Genomic DNA, 15453 nt, shown 5'->3' on the forward strand with positions numbered 1-15453 from the left:
GGCAGAGAGAGAGAGAGAGAGAGAGAGAAGGGGGAGGGAGAGATAGAAGGGGGGCAGAGAGAGCGAGAGAGAGAGAGAGAGAGAGAAGGGGGAGGGAGAGAGGTGTGGTGTACATACAGTACATTACTTCTCTGCATTGTTAGTCCCATGTGTTAGAGGGAGATAGAGGTGTGTGTGTGTGTGTGTGTGTGTGTGTTGACAGACGGATATCAGCATTCTAAACAGAAAACAGAGAGGATTGGACAGGAAGTATCCTTATCAGCCAATCACAGATTACCGTGGTTACCGTTAATCACGGTAACCATGGTAGCCACACACACAGGCTATGCAGTGCCTAACAACCAAAGCCATTACTACATTTGTCCCATTTCATTGCTTGTCTTTATGAAATCTGATAAATATATTACAGCCAATAATAAGTCCAAGCCTCCTTACCAAATAGGATGAACAGTTCGTGTGGTGAATATGCTCTGCAGGGAGGAAGAGGGAAGAAGAATGACTGAGTCAGTCAACTGGTCAAGTTAAGACAATTCTGGTGGGGTATGATATACATCTAATGAATGGCTCAGTATCCAACCAAGCCTGTTCCCTTTCCTTGCCTCATATTGATCCCATCATCACACACACCCACCCAGCCACTAACCCAGCCACTAATCCAGCACCCACCCAGCCAGCCAGGCAGCCAGCCAGCCACCCACACACCTAGCCAGCCAGCCAGCCACCCACCCAGCCAGCCAGCCAGCCACCCAGCCACCCAACCAGCCACCCACCCACCCAGCCAGCCAGCCACCCCACATCTAGCCAGCCAGCCACCCAGCCCAGCCAGCCACCCAGCCAGCCAGCCAGCAGCCAGCCCCCCACCCACACACCCAGCCACCTAGCCAGCCAGCCAGCCACCCACCCACCCACCCACGCACCCACCAGCCACGCCACCCACCCAGCCACCCAGCCAGCCACCCAGCCAAGAGAGAGAGAGAGAGAGAGAGAGAGAAGAGAGAGAGAGAGAGAGAGAGAGAGAGAGAGAGGAGAGAGAGAGAGAGAGAGAAGGGGGGAGGGAGAGATAGAAGAGGGGGCAGAGAGAGAGAGGAGAGAGAGAGAGAGAGAGAGAGAGAGAGAGAGAGAGAGAGAGAGAGAGAGAGAGAGAGAGAGAGAGAGGAGAGAGAGAGAGAGTGAGAGAGAGAGAGCGAGAGAGACAGAGACAGAGACAAGAGAGAGAGAGAGAGAGAGAGAGAGAGAGAGAGAGAGACAGACAGAGAGAGAGAGAGAGAGAGAGAGAGAGAGAGAGAGAGAGAGACAGAGAGAGAGACAGAGAGAGAGAGAACAGAGACAGAGACAGAGAGAGAGAGACAGAGACAGAGACAGAGACAAGAGACAGAGACAGAGACAGAGACAGAGACAGAGAGACAGAGACAGAGACAGAGACAGAGACAGAGAGAGAGACAGAGAGAGAGAGAGACAGAGAGAGAGAGAGAGAGAGAGAGAGAGAGAGAGGGGGGAGAGCAGCTAACACAGACTTGAGCAGCATTAGATTCTAACATGAGTTTATCTGTTCATACATCATACAACTTTCATCATTAACATATAAGAGGTTAAATCATGAACAGTTAGGGTATGTGGAACGTTTTGGCCCTCTATATCTCTCTGTGGGTTGGTGTGTAGGGTATGTTCTGAGTTTATAGTGGGTAAGGGCAGGGGTAGTTGAGAAAATCTCAACTCTCCACGTCCAAGTACAAGGCGGTTGAGTGGCAACGAGTGTTGGCGGAATGAGAGACCTGACTACATCGAGTGGCTGTCAGTCGATACTTGGATAAATGTAAAATATTAAACCCATACCGTGTACCTACGTGTGTTTGGCCTGTCTTTGTTTGTTGAAATGTAAGATGTACATTACCCTACGTAATCTGAGATTAAATTGGCACATGCGCATTCGCACTGAGTTGACATCTTAGAGCAACAGGAACGGTGAAACTGTTGGTGGTTGTATTTGACTAAAGTCTTATTAAAAAGCATGGATTTCAACAAACAAAGACAGGCCAAACACACCTAGGTACACGGTATGGGTTTAAGATTTTACATTTATCCAAGTATCGACTGACAGCCACTCGATGTAGTCAGGTCTCTCATTCCGCCAACACTCGTTGCCACTCAACCGCCTTGTACTTGGACGTGGAGAGTTGAGATTTTCTCAGCTGGGGCAGGGAAAGGGAAAACAGTGTTAGGGTGGGGGTAGTAAAGGGGACAATGAGTGCTTCCCAAATGGCACCCTATTCCCTATATAGTGCACTACTTTTGAGCAAAACCCAATGTGCCTTTGTATAAAGTAGTGCACTATATAGGGAATAGGGTGCCATTTGGGAGAAAGACAAAGAGGGGATAGTGGAGGGGTCACAGGGGGTGACTCACGTCGGGGTTGAGGTTGGAGACGAGGAGAACAGCGTGAACGGCGGTGGGCGCCATGCCGTGTAGGGTCATCCGTCCCGACACTGAGCCTGGCATGGTGAGGTGTCCCATTCCTGTCATCGTGTGCATGGACAGACCTGGGGGCAAGCACGAGAGCAGGTCAAAGGGTGGGCCTCCTAGAGGAGGGGGGAGGGCCCAGGGTCAGTAGGAGGAGGGAGGGGAGGGGAGGGGAGGGGGGAGGGGAGGGGGGAGTGTAGATCAGTGTAGATGAAGGGGAGGAGACAGGTTAAAGAAGGATTTTTAAGCCTTGAGACAATTCAGACATGGATTGTGTATGTGTGCCATTCAGAGGGTGAATGGGCAAGACAAAATATTTAATGTAAATAAGGTATTTATGTTTTTAATTTCTACACACAATACCCCATAATGACAAACAAAAAACAGGTTTTTAGAACTTTTTGAAACATATTAAATATAAAAACCGGAAATATCACATTTGTGACTCGTTTCAGGAAACGGGTCACTAACCGTTGCGGGTCACTACTTCACAGGACACACCTGTCTACAGTGAGGGAAAAAAGTATTTGATCCCCTGCTGATTTTGTACGTTTGCCCACTGACAAAGAAATTATCAGTCTATAATTTTAATGGTAGGTTTATTTGAACAGTGAGAGACAGAATAACAACAAAATAATCCAGAAAAACGCATGTCAAAAATGTTATAAATTGATTTGCATTTTAATGAGGGAAATAAGTATTTGACCCCCTCTCAATCAGAAAGATTTCTGGCTCCCAGGTTTCTTTTATACAGGTAACGAGCTGAGATTAGGAGCACACTCTTAAAGGGAGTGCTCCTAATCTCAGTTTGTTACCTGTATAAAAGACACCTGTCCACAGAAGCAATCAATCAATCAGATTCCAAACTCTCAACCATGGCCAAGACCAAAGAGCTCTCCAAGGATGTCAGGGACAAGATTGTAGGTCTACACAAGGCTGGAATGGGCAACAAGACCATCGTCAAGCAGCTTGGTGAGAAGGTGACAACAGTTGGTGCGATTATTCGCAAATGGAAGAAACACAAAATAACTGTCAATCTCCCTCCGCCTGGGGCTCCATGCAAGATCTCACCTCGTGGAGTTGCAATGATCATGAGAACGGTGAGGAATCAGCCCAGAACTACACGGAAGGATCTTGTCAATGATCTCAAGGCAGCTGGGACCATAGTCACCAAGAAAACAATTGGTAACACACTACGCTGTGAAGGACTGAAATCCTGCAGCGCCCGCAAGGTCCCCCTGCTCAAGAAAGCACATATACAGGGCCGTCTGAAGTTTGCCAATGAACATCTGAATGATTCAGAGGAGAAGTGGGTGAAAGTGTTGTGGTCAGATTAGACCAAAATCGAGCTCTTTGGTATCAACTCAACTCGCTGTGTTTGGAGGAGGAGGAATGCTGCCTATGACCCCAAGAACACCATCCCCACCGTCAAACATGGAGGTGGAAACATTATGCTTTGGGAGTGTTTTTCTGCTAAGGGGACAGGACAACTTCACCGCATCAAAGGGACGATGGACGGGGCCATGTACCATCAAATCTTGGGTGAGAACCTCCTTCCCTCAGCCAGGGCATTGAAAATGGGTCGTGGATGGATATTCCAGCATGACAATGACCCAAAACACACGGCCAAGGCAACAAAGGAGTGGCTCAAGAAGAAGCACATTAAGGTCCTGGAGTGGCCTAGCCAGTCTCCAGACCTTAATCCCATAGAAAATCTGTGGAGGGAGCTGAAGGTTCGTGTTGCCAAACGTCAGCCTCGAAACCTTAATGACTTGGAGAAGATCTGCAAAGAGGAGTGGAACAAAATCCCTCCTGAGATGTGTGCAAACCTGGTGGCCAACTACAAGAAACGTCTGACCTCTGTGATTGCCAACAAGGGTTTTGCCACCAAGTACTAAGTCATGTTTTGCAGAGGGGTCAAATACTTATTTCCCTCATTAAAATGCAAATACATTTATAACATTTTTTGACATGCGTTTTTCTGGATTTTGTTGTTGTTATTCTGTCTCTCACTGTTCAAATAAACCTACCATTAAAATTATAGACTGATCATGTCTTTGTCAGTGGACAAACATACAAAATCAGCAGGGGATCAAATACTTTTTTCCCTCACTGTATATATGGTCCCACAGTTGACAGTGCATGTCAGAGCAAAAACCAAGCCATGAGGTCAAAGGAATTGTCCGTAGAGCTCCGAGACAAGATTGTGTCAAGGCAGAGATCTGGGGAAGGGTACCAAAACATTTCTTCAGCATTGAAAGTCCCCAAGAACACAGTGGCCTCCATCATTCTTAAATGGAAGAAGTTTGGAACCACCAAGACTCTTCCTAGAGCTGGCCGCTCGGCCAAACTGAGCAATCGGTGTAGAAGGGCCTCGGTCAAGGAGGTGACCAAGAACCCGATGGTCACTCTGACAGACCTCTAGAGCTCCTCTGTGGAGATGGGAGAACCTTCCAGAAGGACAACCATCTCTGCAGTACTCCACCAATCAGGAATTTATGGTAGAGTGGCCAGACGGAAGCCACTCCTCAGTAAAAGGCACATGACAGCCCGCTTGGAGTTCGCCAAAAGGCACCTAAAGATTCTCAGACCATGAGAAACAAGATTCTCTGGTCTGATGAAACCAAGACTGAACTCTTTGGCCTGAATGCCAAGCGTCACGTCTGGAGGAAACCTGGCACCATCCCTACGGTGAAGCATGGTGGTGGCAGAATCATTCTGTGGGGATGTTTTTCAGCGGCAGGGACTGGGAGACTAGTCAGGATCGAGGAAAACATGAATGGGGCTGGAAGAGGGTGATAGTGGGGTGGTACCTACCTGCTTGGGAGAATCCGATAGTGGGGCCAAAACCTGCTGCCCCAGCGTAAGGCGAAGAGATGATACCTGGAGCACCTGGAAACACAAATCAATCAATCAATCAATCAATCAATCAAATGTGTATTATAAAGCCCTTTTAATCCACCCTAGACCCCAAAGAGCAAGCAAATCAGAAGTGAGAGTACAGTGGAAAAACTCCTTAGACCACACAAAGACATATAGGGGAGAGTGGGGTGAAAACTCCTTAGACTCCTTATCTTTATTTCCCAAACACATTAAGCATCATTTAACACAGGCTTAACACCTAACAAACACTTTGTACTTTAAAAAAAACACTTTTAACACCGGTCCTGTTGTTACCTCATATCCCAGTGATAATGCCTTGCATTACGAAAACACTTACATTGGCTCATCTTTGCCCAAGGCCATTGGCACAACTTACCCCAAGGCCATTGGCACAACTTACCCCAAGGCCATTGGCACAACTTACCCCAAGGCCATTGGCACAACTTACCCCAAGGCATGACTATATTAGTCCACACAGCTACAAGGATGCACTTCCATGCTTGGTTTAGGACCTCATATTGAAGCGTATAGAGACCTCAACTGATGTACAGTGCATTCGGAAAGTATTCAGACCCCTTGACTTTTTCCACATTTTGTTACATTCCAGCCTTATTCTAAAATGGATTAAATTGTTATTTTTTTCTTCATCAATCTACACACAATACCCCATAATGACAAAGCAAAAACATCCCCACAGCATGATGCTGCCACCACCCTGCTTCACCGTAGGGATGGTGCCAGGATTCCTCCAGACGTGACGCATGGCATTCAGGCCAAAGAGTTCAATCTTGGTTTCATCAGACCAGAGAATCTTGTTTCTCATGGTCAGAGAGTCTTTTGGTGCCTTTTGGCAAACTCCAAGCGGGCTGTCATGTGCCTTTTACTGAGGAGTGGCTTCCGTCTGGCCACTCTACCATAAAGGCCTGATTGGTGGAGTACTGCAGAGATGGTTGTCCTTCTGGAAGGTTCTCCCATCTCCACAGAGGAACTCTAGAGGTCTGTCAGAGTGACCATCGGGTTCTTGGTCACCTCCCTGACCAAGGCCCTTCTCCCCCGATTGCTCAGTTTGGCCGGGCAGCCAGCTCTAGGAAGAGTCTTGGAGGTTCCAAACTTCTTCCATTTAAGAATGATGGAGGCCACTGTGTTCTTGGGGACCTTCAATGCTGCAGAAATGTTTTGGTACCCTTCCCCAGATCTGTGCCTCGACACAATCCTGTCTCGGAGCTCTACGGACAATTCCTTTGCCCTCATGGCTTGGTTTTTGTGTGGCTTTCCAAATCGTGTCCAATCAATTTAATTTACCACAGGTGGACTCCAATCAAAGTTGTCGAAACATCTCAAAGGTGATCAATGGAAACAAGAGGCACCTGAGCTCAATTTCGAGTCTCATAGCAAAGGGTCTTAATACTTATGTAAATAAGGTATTTTTATGTGCAAACATTTGGATTGATGAGGAAAAAATGTATTTAATCAATTTTTGAATAATGCTGTAACGTAACAAAATGTGGAAAAAGTCAAGGGGTCTGAATTCTTTCCGAATGCTCTGTATAGAACAATTTAAAAATGATCTACTTTGGTTTAGATACAAGCACTATGAAACCTCTAACAATAAATCATTTGACTTAGTGAAAATCAGTTTTTTGGACCTAACTTGCTTACCACTTTTTCCATCTGGTTTCTCCTTCACAAACTCCATGAAATGATGACCTCTTCCTGAATATTTGGTCAAATTATTAATTTAGTGTAAAGTTTCCTAGAAACAAGGGTGGATCAACTTACCCCACTCTCCCCTAAAAGGTACCAGGGTGGATCAACTTACCCCACTCTCCCCTAAAAGGTACCAGGGTGGATCAACTTACCCCACTCTCCCCTAAAAGGTACCAGGGTGGATCAACTTACCCCACTCTCCCCTAAAAGGTACCAGGGTGGATCAACTTACCCCACTCTCCCCTAAAAGGTACCAGGGTGGATCAACTTACCCCACTCTCCCCTACTGTGTAAGACTAACCATTCACAACATTCTGAATATTCAAAGATGAGATTCCAAATTCGAGCCCCCTACAAAACAATCTGTGGGATTCCATAAAAAAACACGTTCCTCCTTTTTGCCTCTCAAAACAACACAAAGCAATTCCAAACGGGACGCTGCATTTTTCATTTCCTCATAGAGGTGGTTGTTGGGTTGGCAGTACAGGAAATTAAAAATGTTGGAAGGTTTACAGTTCATTTAAAGAGGAATGTTCACAGGCTCAGTCCCTACATGCATTTTCCCTCTCCCAGAGAGGAGAGTTAGATTCCATCCCAAATGGAAACAGTCACAAGGTTGAACCAACCTTCATCGTGTGTTGTTGTCGAGACACCTCAGCTCTCTGCTGTCCTGATGGAGGAAACTGGTTGGTTCTGTAGTGTAGAGACTGGTTCCATCCCAAATTGGCTCGTTATTCCCTACGCAGTGCACTACTTTTGACCAGGGCCCATGTAGTGCAGGGCCCATGTAGAGCACTATATAAGGGAATAGGATGCCATTCGGGATGCAACCATCTCTACACTACAGAACCAACCAGTTTAATTATGGCACATCGTGTTTAATAATGGTGAATTCACCAGTGTGTGTGTCTGTGTGTGTGTGTGTGTGTGTGTGTGTGTGTGTGTGTGTGTGTGTGTGTGTGTGTGTGTGTGCGTGTGTGCGTGTGTGTGTGTATGTGTGTGTGTGTGTGTCTGTGTGTCTGTCTGTGTGTGTGTGTGTCTGTGTCTGTCTGTGTGTGTCTGTGTCTGTGTCTGTGTCTGTGTCTGTGTGTGTGTGTGTGTGTGTGTGTGTGTCTGTGTGTGTGTGTGTGTGTGTGTGTGTGTGTGTGTCTGTGTGTCTGTGTGTGTGTGTGTGTGTGAGATTACGAAGGGGGTGGGTGGTGGTACATCTTGTTGTTCCAGGCTACTTTAAAAAACAGAGGGCTGCTGGAGGTACTGAGAAAACAGATACAGTTGAAGTCGGAAGTTTACATACCCTTAGGTCGGAGTCATTAAAACTTGTTTTTCAACCACTCCACAAATTTCTTGTTAACAAACTATAGTTTTGGCAAGTCGGTTAGGACATCTACTTTGTGCGTGACACAAGTAATTTTTCCAACAATTGTTTACAGACAGATTATTTCACTTATAATTCACTGTATCACAATTCCAGTGGGTCCGAAGTTTATATACACTAAGTTGACTCTGCCTTTAAACAGCTTGGAAAATTCCAGAAAATGATGTCATGGCTTTAGAAGCTTCTGATAGGCTAATTGACATAATTTGAGTCAATTGGAGGTGTACCTGTGGATGTATTTCAAGGCTTACCTTCAAACTCAGTGCCTCTTTGCTTGACATCATGGGAAAATCAAAAGAAATCAGCCAAGACCTCAGAAAAAAAATTGTAGACCTCCACAAGTCTGGTTCATCCTTGGGAGCAATTTCCAAACGCCTGAAGGTACCACGTTCATCTGTACAAACAATAGTACGCAAGTATAAACACCATGGGACCACGCAGCCGTCATACCGCTCAGGAAGGAGACGCGTTCTGTCTCCTAGAGATGAACGTACTTTGGTGCGAAAAGTGCAAATCAATCCCAGAACAACAGCAAAGGACCAAAAGTATCTATATCCACAGTAAAACAAGTCCTATATCGACATAACCTGAAAGGCCGCTCAGCAAGGAAGAAGCCACTGCTCCAAAACCGCCATAAAAAAGGCAGACTACGCTTTGCATCTGTACATGGGGACAAAGATCGTACTTTTTTGAGAAATGTCCTCTGATGAAACAAAAATAGAACTGTTTGGCCATAATGACCATCGGTTTGCTTACAAGTCGAAGAACACCATCCCAACCGTGAAGCACGGGGGTGGCAGCATCATGCTGTGGGGGTGCTTTTCTGCAGGAGGGACTGGTGCACTTCACAAAATAGATGGCATCATGAGGAAGGAAAATGATGTGGATATATTGAAGCAACATCTCAAGACATCAGTCAGGAAGTTAAAGCTTGGTCGCATATGGGTCTTCCAAATGGACAATGACCCCAAGCATACTTCCAAAGTCGTGGCAAAATGGCTTAAGGACAACAAAGTCAAGGTATTGGAGTGGCCATCACAAATTGAGTGTATGTAAACTTCTGACCCACTGGGAATGTGATGAAAGAAATAAAAGCTGAAATAAATCATTCTCTCTACTATTATTCCGACATTTCACGTTCTTAAAATAAAGTGGTGATCCTAACTGACCTATGACAGGGAATTTTTACTAGGATTAAATGTCAGGAATTGTGAAAAACTGAGTTTAAATGTATCTGGCTAAGGTGTATGTAAACTGTACATACACACACACACACACACACACACACACACACACACACACACACACACACAGACAGATACACACAGACAGATACACACAGACAGATACACACACAGATACATTGAGCAGTGGCTCAATTCGGTGTGCAGTAGAACAACGTAGCCTTTGTGGCCTTTCTGTGGAGTGATAAAGACAGATCTCTCTTTGATGAATGTGTGCTGTAGTGTGCTCCAAGCTGATAGCATTAACGTCACATAGACACACAGGTACACCATCACCATCATCATCATCATCATCAGCCAGGGAATCAGCCAACCAGCAACAGACATCTACAGCTTCCCTGGTATTACCGTTTTAAAATGGCAGTAATAGGAAAAATCATACCATTCTAAGGGACATGATTTATCTTAATCAGCTAACACAACACTGATAAAAACAACCTTTGTTTTCAACCCTAAACAGATTAACCATTAAACCATGTAGGAGATGGATGACAGATTAACCATTAAACCATGTAGGAGATGGATGACAGATTAACCATTAAACCATGTAGGAGATGGATGACAGATTAACCATTAAACCATGTAGGAGATGGATGACAGATTAACCATTAAACCATGTAGGAGATGGATGACAGATTAACCATTAAACCATGTAGGAGATGGATGACAGATTAACCATTAAACCATGTAGGAGATGGATGACAGATTAACCATTAAACCATGTAGGAGATGGATGACAGATTAACCATTAAACCATGTAGGAGATGGATGACAGATTAACCATTAAACCATGTAGGAGATGGATGACAGGGTATTGTCTCACCAGGGCTATAATCATTCACTGACATCACAGTTCCACAAGGAGCTTTATATAGAGTGAGATACAGTGGGGAAAAAAAGTATTTAGTCAGCCACCAATTGTGCAATTCTCCCACTTAAAAAGATGAGAGAGGCCTGTAATTTTCATCATAGGTACACGTCAACTATGACAGACAAATAGAGATTTTTTTTCTCCAGAAAATCACATTGTAGGATTTTTAATGAATTTATTTGCAAATTATGGTGGAAAATAAGTATTTGGTCACCTACAAACAAGCAAGATTTCTGGCTCTCACAGACCTGTAACTTCTTCTTTAAGAGGCTCCTCTGTCCTCCACTCGTTACCTGTATTAATGGCACCTGTTTGAACTTGTTATCAGTATAAAAGACACCTGTCCACAACCTCAAACAGTCACACTCCAAACTCCACTATGGCCAAGACCAAAGAGCTGTCAAAGGACACCAGAAACACAATTGTAGACCTGCACCAGGCTGGGAAGACTGAATCTGCAATAGGTAAGCAGCTTGGTTTGAAGAAATCAACTGTGGGAGCAATTATTAGGAAATGGAAGACATACAAGACCACTGATAATCTCCGTCGATCTGGGGCTCCACGCAAGATCTCACCCCGTGGGGTCAAAATGATCACAAGAACGGTGAGCAAAAATCCCAGAACCACACGGGGGGACCTAGTGAATGACCTGCAGAGAGCTGGGACCAAAGTAACAAAGCCTACCATCAGTAACACACTACGCCGCCAGGGACTCAAATCCTGCAGTGCCAGACGTGTCCCCCTGCTTAAGCCAGTACATGTCCAGGCCCGTCTGAAGTTTGCTAGAGTGCATTTGGATGATCCAGAAGAGGATTGGGAGAATGTCATATGGTCAGATGAAACCAAAATAGAACTTTTTGGTAAAAACTCAAACTCGTCGTGTTTGGAGGACAAAGAATGCTGAGTTGCATCCAAAGAACACCATACCTACTGTACATTTTACATTTTAGTCATTTAGCAGACGCTCTTATCCAGAGCGACTTACAGTTAGTGAACACATATATATATATATTTTTATACTGGCCCCCCGTGGGAATCGAACCCACAACCCTGGCGTTGCAAACGCCATGCTCTATAAACTGAGCTACATCCCTGCCGGCCATTCCCTCCCCTACCCTGGACGACGCTGGGCCAATTGTGCGCCGCCCATGAGTCTCCCAGTCGCGGCCGGCTGCGACAGAGCCTGGATTCGAACCAGGATCTCTAGTGGCACAGTTAGCACTGCGATGCAGTGCCTTAGACCACTGCGCCACTCAGGAGTACTGTGAAGCATGGGGGTGGAAACATCATGCTTTGGGGCTGTTTTTCTGCAAAGGGACCAGGACGACTGATCCATATAAAGGAAAGAATGAATGGGGCCATGTATCGTGAGATTTTGAGTGAAAACCTCCTTCCATCAGCAAGGGCATTGAAGATGAAAAGTGGCTGGGTCTTTCAGCATGACAATGATCCCAAACACACCGCCCGGGCAACGAAGGAGTGGCTTCGTAAGAAGCATTTCAAGGTCCTGGAGTGGCCTAGCCAATCTCCAGATCTCAACCCCATAGAAAATCTTTGGAGGGAGTTGAAAGTCAGTGTTGCCCAGCGACAGCCCCAAAACATCACTGCTCTAGAGGAGATCTGCATGGAGGAATGGGCCAAAATACCAGCAACAGTGTGTGAAAAGACTTACAGAAAACGTTTGACCTGTGTCATTGCCAACAAAGGGTATATAACAAAGTATTGAGAAACTTTTGTTATTGACCAAATACTTATTTTCCACCATAATTTGCAAATAAATTCATTAAAAATCCTACAATGTGATTTTATGGATTTTTTTTTCTCATTTTGTCTGTCATAGTTGACGTGTACCTATGATGAAAATTACAGGCCTCTCTCATCTTTTTAAGTGGGAGAACTTGCACCATTGGTGGCTGACTAAATACTTTTTTCCCCCACTGTATAGTAGCTAATTGGACGGGTTGTGAATGAGACAGAGGGAGGAGACAGTAAAGGGGACAGACAGGAAGTGGAGGTGACAGATAGGAAGTGGAGGTGACAGATAGGAAGTGGATGAGACTGTTAGCATGGGGGCTAAGTGTGACATTACCTATGGGCAATGCTAACTGTTCCTGGTCTTAGTAATCAGTGTGTTTGGTCTCACCGAAGGCGGCGGTCAAGGCAGGGTCCATGGTGGGCTGTCCGTCTCCAGAGGGAAGGTCCAGGCGGGTGAAATCTCGGCTCTTGTCGTTGTTGTACTTCACATTCAGGCTGGTCAGCTTGGAGAACTCCACACGCAGAGTGCAGCACGCGTTATAGATGTTCTGGCCATCCAAAGTCTGGAGAGACAGACAAACAGAAAGGGTGTTAGATCAACAAATAGAATAGAACAGACCTCCATTGGGCCATATTGAATACCAAAGTATTCAGAGTTTTGTAAACAATTTCAGGGGAACTGGCACACAAAATGTTTAAGTATCAATCAGACCTCCATAAACATGTTTGAGTATCAATCAGACCTCCATAAGTTGTTGCACCGGACACAGGACATGTAACATGTAGGAGAACCAGACACAGGACATGTAACATGTAGGAGAACCAGACACAGGACATGTAACATGTAGGAGAACCAGACACAGGACATGTAACGTAGGAGAACCAGACACAGGACATGTAACATGTAGGAGAACCAGACACAGGACATGCAACATGTAGGAGAACCAGACACAGGACATGTAACATGTAGGAGAACCAGACACAGGACATGTAACATGTAGGAGAACCAGACACAGGACATGTAACATGTAGGAGAACCAGACACAGGACATGTAACATGTAGGAGAACCAGACACAGGACATGTAACATGTAGGAGAACCAGACACAGGACATGTAACATGTAGGAGAACCAGACACAGGACATGTAACATGTAGGAGAACCAGACACAGGACATGTAACATGTAGGAGAACCAGACACAGGACATGTAACATGTAGGAGAACCAGACACAGGACATGTAACATGTAGGAGAACCAGACACAGGACATGTAACATGTAGGAGAACCAGACACAGGACATGTAACATGTAGGAGAACCAGACACAGGACATGTAACATGTAGGAGAACCAGACACAGGACATGTGACATGTAGGAGAACCAGACACAGGACATGTAACATGTAGGAGAACCAGACACAGGACATGTAACATGTAGGAGAACCAGACACAAGGCATGTAACATGTAGGAGACCTGTAGGACGCTGACCGGTCGGTCGCCAAGGTATTCCTAGTCGATCACCAAACATGTCTGTAGAAAAGCCAACCATAAAGGCTTGCACTCCTTTGTTTTTGTTTTGTGATACGCTGTTGGCGGTAGATTCAGAAGTCCTGCGCACTGGGTAAGCAAAGTGTTCCCATTTTGAACCATTTCATTTGTCTGAAAAGAGAAACTCCACCTACCCGGCGGACCTGGAGACCTGTGGCTAAATCGAGTGCGCCTACTGCGCTGGCCAATCGGATAGCTCAAATCACCATGCCTACAGAGCTTCCACGACCCCGGCCTCAGCAAAGTTTGATACCAGCCTTTAAAATCACTTTTAAAACCATGACCACAGAGAGACTGTCAAAGAATACAGCAAAGAGCTGCTGTTTTTATGAGTGAGTTCATGTTCTTATTCAGCGCTGTCCACACTGTTTTTATTCAACACCATTACAAAACACAAAACGCGCTTCTCCGTACTTCCACTCACGCTGCAGCTGCACTGAATAAGGAGCCGAGTGTATCGACAGCCCTGCATTTGTATTATCATTAGCAGCTCGTCCTGTCTATTTTAATATTGAGGAATAGTTCACTGTCTCTGGTCATAGAAACAGCATGACTTTGTGCATGAGGCAGATGCAGTGCGACTCGAGTTTTGCCATCAGGTGGAAGACGGTGTCCCCTCTCTCAGGCCAGTCTCACCGGAGGAAAGCAAGGAGAGAGCAGGGACCATGAGAGGCTCCCTCCCTCTGCTGAGACTAATGCCGTGTTCAAAACAACTGGGAACTCGGAAATCTCACACTTCCGACTTCAGTGCGTTCAAGACAACTAGGAACTCGAAAGAAAACACGACCCGACTGGGAAAAAAACGTTTTTGAACAGTCATCCAACTCGGAATTCCAAGTCGGAAACTCTGGCATCTTTCTAGAGCTCCGACTTTCCGACCTGAAGATCACCAACGTCATGATTTGACCTGGGTTTTTTTGAGTTCCCAGTTGTCTTGGAAGCACCATGACCATCAGATGCAGGTACAAGGCAAATTAAATCTGTGCCATCGCTGGAAGCCCCGCCTTCCACAGGTGATAAGTGTGAGGCTTGGATTCATTCCTTCAATTACTCCGCTCTTTACCTCAACAGGAACGATTCATGCTACCTAAACAAACAATTGGGACACGAGACTGTCTTATGTTGACCCAACTAAACTGTCCCTTAGTGGTAAAGCGTGCTCATCCCCTGGACATTGTGTGCTGAAGTTTGTTTGGTTCTAATAAGTTTCCTAATCACAAACATGAATTATTCGAATTGCTTGGCCTGGCTTTGGCAATAAGTAAGATGGCTAACGCAACCGAAACGACGAAGGCTGACAAGCAGCCTGACTCGGACTGGCCTTCTCGTGACTTATATTTTCACCTGGACTGGATAGGCTACTATGATAAGCAGAATATAAGCAGCACTGGGTGCGCAGAGCAGCGAGGGTTCTGTTCTCTAGCAGTGGGAAGGACGCGCCACACCCGGCAAGTGACTCTCTTGCTTCCCCGTAACGACCAGCCTACTATTTAGCTTTGCCTGGTTAAGAAACACAAACTGCTTTACGAAAAGTAAAACACTAGTATTGAGTTTAATAGTCAACAACACTAGCTATTTGTCTCTCTCTCTTTGAGGACAGAAAAGTAGGCTGTCT

General features: G+C 45.6%; 1 pseudogene across 1 annotated transcript in view; it reads right to left on the reverse strand.

Annotated features, from left to right (window-relative positions):
* Nucleotides 1–435: 435 nt before the first annotated feature.
* Nucleotides 436–15453, reverse strand: part of LOC311124112 (polypyrimidine tract-binding protein 3-like) — a 41327-nt pseudogene continuing 26309 nt past the window's right edge. The window contains exons 6-9 of the transcript XR_014615159.1: nt 12681–12855; nt 5275–5349; nt 2404–2537; nt 436–470 (exon numbers count right to left, since the gene is read on the reverse strand). The product of XR_014615159.1 is annotated as a polypyrimidine tract-binding protein 3-like (transcript). The remainder of the gene's footprint in view (nt 471–2403; nt 2538–5274; nt 5350–12680; nt 12856–15453) is intronic.

The sequence above is a fragment of the Coregonus lavaretus genome (genome assembly GCF_964263955.1).
Source record: "Coregonus lavaretus genome assembly, contig: HAP1_SCAFFOLD_2310, whole genome shotgun sequence".
NCBI lineage: Eukaryota > Metazoa > Chordata > Actinopteri > Salmoniformes > Salmonidae > Coregonus > Coregonus lavaretus.